This window comes from Sinocyclocheilus anshuiensis, unplaced genomic scaffold (assembly GCF_001515605.1).
Source record: "Sinocyclocheilus anshuiensis isolate Anshui unplaced genomic scaffold, SAMN03320099.WGS_v1.1 scaffold1000, whole genome shotgun sequence".
Taxonomy (NCBI): Eukaryota; Metazoa; Chordata; class Actinopteri; order Cypriniformes; family Cyprinidae; genus Sinocyclocheilus; species Sinocyclocheilus anshuiensis.
The window spans coordinates 303,511-309,800 of NW_015552600.1; positions in this window are offsets into that span (position 1 = coordinate 303,511).

Here is a 6,290-nt window from a genome sequence, read left to right on the forward strand (position 1 = left end):
AGGCTCACACTCATTAGAGAAAATTAATTTGACTTGTCATGCCTGTAACATCTTAACCCTGTTTTGGAATTTTCACAGGAAGTACAAACGCAACAAAGAAAATGGTTTTGAGCAACACACAAAAGTCATGGATTGAGGCTCAGGAGTACTGCAGACATCATTATACGGACCTGGCTTTCATTAGGAGTCAAGAAGACCAAGACGAGATAACCAGCCTGATAAATATTTTCTGGCCTGCTGTCTGGATCGGATTGTACAGGGACACTTGGAAGTGGTCAGATCAGTCCAACGTCACTTCCTCAACTCAACGTGCTACTCAGACATTTACTCGGTGGAACGAAGACTGTGCTGGTTTAAATATTTATTATCGTACAGTTGACGATATATATTGCACATGGGCTTATTACTTCTACTGTAAAACTGGTAGGTCTGACCCAAGCTATTTTGTACATTTATTTGTTTGTTATTTGTTGACAAAAAATGAATAGGAAAATGTAAATAAGAATTTCAATCAAAGTCACAGCATTTTCACAAACTATTTTTTATGAGGATGTTGGGCCCTATGATTTTTTTTATTTTTATTTTTTATTTTTTTCAAAATTCCATTTTATTTTATCCCAAATATACTTTTTTTCCCAATACAATTGCTGAATTCCATTTTAATGGTTAAATGACATTTTTGTAATCAAAAAGCACATTTAATTAACTGAAAAAACTGAAACATACAATAATTCAACAGCAAAAAATTAGCAAAAAAGATCTCTGGGGCAGGTACTGTATAAGTATATGTTTTTTTTTTTTTTTTTTTTATTATCAAAGGGGTGTGGCTGACAAAAAGACTGAATCCCTGATTTATATGTTCACAAAGTAAGATATAGTAAAACTAAGTAAAATATGCGATATTTGTTTTTCCCACAGTCAAGAGGAACAGGCAGGTGATCCGAGTGCAGGTGAAAGCCACTGAGAATGTGGATGAAGCTAAACTGAAGACGCTCATCTTAAACAAGGTTAATTTGATACATTTTATATAATAAAATTAGGTGTCAAATAAGGTGGTGCCAATAATATCGTGTATCGATGACAGCAAGATGATGATGATTATTATTATTATCATCATCAGGCTAGTAATGCTATCTTTTTCATTTTAGGGCTTATTTGTCATTAGTCATATTTCTTTATCCGCGTTTTTACAGTGTTATGCGTTATAACCAATCACACACGATTCCGTTGACATTACGAATGCAATGGCCAATCAGAGGCGTTCAGATGAGTCATCGCTGAAACAGCAGTTTTGCTGTTGAGCAGACACGCTCACTGACTTACTTCTGCTCTCTCAAATTCTCTCATCATAAACAACAAAGTGCAGAGATATACGTGCAATATAAGAGATTTATTCATCATAAAGTGTAGCTTCACTGATTATAACGGGAGTGTTTTTTTAAAGTGCATATACTCACACTAGTCATTGATGATGTTCGTTGGTAACGTAAATGTTCTTTGCTCATTTTCTGAAGCTGCTTTTTGAATAACTGAAGAAATGTAATCATTATAATTTGTAACTTACAGCGTTTCTATTAAATTATTATGTTAAATACAAATTCAGTCATATTAAAAACATCAGGCTGCTTTTATCCTTATGCTGGAGTTGGTTCACTTTCCGGCAATGAAACTAAGTAAATAAATTATTAAATAAATTAGCACGATAATATCAAGTTTTGGCGATCTCACAGCCTGACGATAGGATGATATGACAACTGAGCATATCGCCCAACACTAGTATGGAATGTACAACAAACAGAAAATATCAGGTCTGGCCACTTTTGATTTGCAGTTTAAACAAAGGTCTAAAAAAAAAAAAAAAACTTTTTAAGAAAATAATCAGATTTCCCGTCCAGAGTGAACAAAGCCAAAAACTCGAGTCAGTCAGTCTTTATACAATGCTTTGTGTTTGGAGTTTTGCTAATTTTTTCTCTTTTTGTCAGATTTATAAAGTAAGAGATGTTAATTCCTCAAACTTGTTTGCATGGAATTCATTCACTGAGTAATCGAAGGCTGTTTCTGTGTTTAGTTAAAGAAGACGCTGAGCAATCAGGACGTCACAATGGAATGGAGGACACAACCCAACGGGAAGGTCTTTCAGAAGAACAGGACTGGACAAAAACATAGTGAAGCAAACACTACTCATATTTGTTCTTCTTTGGGGTGAAATGTATCTACAATTAATGCAATTCATTCTTAGTTACAAATATCTGAATTATGAAATTATATTAGCAATTTATAATAATTTCTCAAAAATTGTTACGCATATTAATTTTGCATTTATTAATTTAGTCGACAGATACTTATGCCTATATATGAGCTAACAAATGCAAGCATGTTTTAGCATTGTAATTTTACTGCTATATTTGCCTTCTTTAAGAATAAATTAGGACCTTTTGGAGGGTATAAAAATGCAGTCACCCTAAAGCATGAGGCTAAAAGCACCAACCTATTAAACACTTTTGAGCACTCAAAATATTTAAGACAACAACTTTATATCCGTAATAAAACTGTAATAAAACATGCAAGACTTTGGTTCATCTTCAGAACACAAATTTAGATATTTTTAGTGAAATCTGAAATCCATTGACATTCTACACAACGATACTAATTCATATGAATTGAGCAGTTTAGTCCAGATTTTCTGAAGAGACACTCTTTATATGAGATAATTTGTATATGGTGAACAGATTTAATTTAAGTTTTCATTCATGAATCAAAGCACAATTCAGTTATGACAAACGGAAGCTCAAGCATACTTGACATGTGAAAACCAATGAGGTTCATTCTCGTGTGTTGCACAGCCTTTTGAGCTTCCATAAGAATCAATGAGCTTTCTTATCACGCATCAAGCAAGTACAGCTGAACTTCTCTTTAAGTTCACTGATCAATGTAAGTGTAGAGCAGAAGAGATGAGCTCCAGCAGTAATGATGCACTGATACTCGTAAACACTGGTGTTTGTCACACCTGCATGACGCCTCCATCCGATCAACAGTAAAACTCACAGATATTCACACTACAGACAGAAAATGAAAGAAATTATCTGAAAAAAACAAACGCCCCTCCTCAACGCATGTACTGGAAATATTAAACCACTACTAAACCATCTGAAACTATACTTAACCAATACTAAAAATGACTTTACAATTCTATAATGTGTTTTGATTCCTGATGTTTTAGTGCTCAAATATACTGCAGTGACCTGTTAAGAACTGAAATAAACAATCATGCGGTGGTCATATTTTTATTCACTGAGTACCAGAAAGTAAATATCAAATATGGTGTTGGTGCATCTCTGTTTTGTTATATTTATATGTAAAGATTTAGAAAAAAAAACTTGTAACTTTTAATTTGTGGTTATGGTTGTTCTTTGTAATAAAGTGTCTAATGGAAGTAATCATACATATTTCATGTTCTTGTGTTCATGTTGTTTTAGCACCACTGATATACTTTTATCATTTTTGTTAATAAGTTTTGAAATTAACTTTTTCACTCACCAGCCAATTTGGCTATTACATTTTTAAGTTACCGGCCATTCATAACTTCTACTAGCCAAAAAAGAAAAAAAGGAAATAAACCAACAGCTTTAGGCTGTATACAATGGACGCGACAAAACAACTGCTGCCAATTATTTTGTGTCAGTAGGTTACATCATAAATAGAACGAGGCATCAGTTTACTGTCAGGGATTTGTCGGGTCATGCCGCGACGCATCCAGTGCATGTAGACAGCATCACTGATTATAATGGGTTCTATTGTATTCTGTCACGTCGCATCGCTCCGCTCGCATCCGGTGTAGACACTTTTTTTTTACTCTTTGCTACTGCTTCAATGCAAAGGAAACCAGCATGCCATTAGTGATGGGTATGTTCAAGTAAGATAGATGTGTGCAGATGCTGTGCAATTAGGCTGTATTTAAAGGAATGGTTGATTGTTTTTTTTTTGTTCTAAGCTTGATTGTGTTTATGGGGTGCAGTCTAACATGTGTTAATGCTTCGTTTAAAAAAAAACACATTATTTTTCACATAATTTACCTTTATTCTACACCGTTCTGTCCCTTCTCCGATAAACGCTCTGATGATTTCCTGGTTTTAAGAAGCCATTGGTTAGCTGGCCCAGTGTGTTGTGATTGGCTAAACCGCCTACAGAAACGCCCCTCACCTGAGTGCATGTGCTCTGGTTGTATTGTAAACAATGGCGTCATCAATATTGCTTATCTGAAACACCAGAGCCAGAGCCCCGCTCAGCAGACATATTATCCCTCTCTCCAGCATCTCCACTTCTAAGCTTCTCACAGAAAATTGAGGAACTGGTGTATGCTGGGACCAAACTCTCCAACTCTTTCGCTGCAAGCCCCCAGGTATCAACTAAAAAAGGCGGGTCCCGCAACCACCAAAGCCTGTGGGCCCAGCTCGTCCTCCTCCTCCTGTGAGAGCTCTCCGGCCTCTGCCACAACGCTAGGGCCCAAACCCTCCTCCATCTGCTGTTGGTGAACAAAAAACAACTAATAGCAGCTCTCAGTGATATGTGTCGTGTGCCCACTACAATAGCAGCAACGTTCACAAATGTTTACCAAACAAGCGGGAACCCAGTGTGCCTTTAGCTTTCTCTATTTCTGTTTTGTCACGTGATAGAAAGTCTAAGGCCTTCTCAAGACATACGGCTGACATATCGGCTGACCCACTTCTGCAGCCTATTATCAGAATCAGAATCAGAATCAGAATGAGCTTTATTGCCAGGTATGTTTACACATACAAGGAATTTGTTTTCGTGACAGGAGCTTCCACAGTGTAACAGAATGACAGCGACAGAACAAAAAACAGATAAAAAAAAATAGAACAAGATGGTGTCTTGTAATTGGTGATTTCTTTCAGACTTTTCCACACTAGGGGTTGTACCGACTAATCGACTAGTCTACTTCAATGCTCTGCCATGACGCTTTAAGCTTGACGTCGACTAGTCGCTGGTCCTATAGAGGGCGCAACAGGATTAGAAATCTTGGAAGGACTTCCACATTTACGCTCCGTTTCCAAACAGTTCAAATGACAAATAAATGCATACTCTGAAAGCGCTCCACAAGACATGTGTGATTATATTACTAGATGCTCGAAATTGAACAGAAGAATTCACGTTTTAAACAGCTTATTGTACAGGTAAGTTAATCGCCGTTCTAATCTAATGCGCTGCTGCACTGTAATGCACACAAATAGGCTACAGACGGTAGCGCGTACATCACGCGCACAGAATCATTCAGCGCAGAGATGTTTTGTCAACACTGTTCTGTGATTTCTCAATAAAATAGCTTAGAAACTGAAAAGTTCAAGCATATATTTCTTAAGGGGATTTTAATATTCACATAGATAATGCTCTCAAATAAAAAATCAGAAATCAGAAATCAAAACTACAAAATAAATTATAACTGTTTTAAACACTTTTGACCTGATTCAGCATGTGCATGGACCCATACAGAGTCGAGGACACACTCTAGATTTACTCATCAGTAGAGGTCTAAACATTTCTGATCACTTCTGTATTTTCATTGATATACTGATCTCTGCTACCACTGAATCTAGATCTGTCTCTGTCAGAAAGAGATACATTAACGAGAACAATAGTGTGCTATTTATGAAGTCTATATCTCTAACACCAAGCATCTCTGCAGAATCTGTTGATCTTCTCCTTGATTCCTTTAACTCAAAAGTTAAGAATGTTATTGATGATATTGCTCCTGTAAAAGTCAATAAGAAGATTCATGCTTTCAATGTGAAACTAGCCACAGCTAGACAGACCTCCTTCGCAAACCTTATAAACAGTTACTTAAACAACACTCGCACTCTTTTTGCTACTGTCGAGAGACTAACAACCCCACCAAGTCAAAATCCTTATTTTCTGAGAAGATCAATAATATCAGAAAGGTGTTTAGCACAGTCTCAAGTTATGCAGAGGTCAGACAGATTCGACCGCAATTTCAAAAAGAAGTTACTATGTCTGTTTTTGAAGCAACCACTAAGTCAAATAATGAGAAATAACCAAATTGCCTATCACACTATGCAGATGATACCCAGGTTTACCGAGCCTTATCACCAAATGACTACAGCTCCATTGACTCCCTCTGCCAATGCATTGATGAAATTAACAGTTTGATGTACTAGAACTTTCTTCAGTTAAACAAGGCGAAAACTGAAGTCATTGCATTTGGAAACAAAGATGAAGTTCTCAAGGTGAATGCATACCTTGACTCTAGGGGTCTA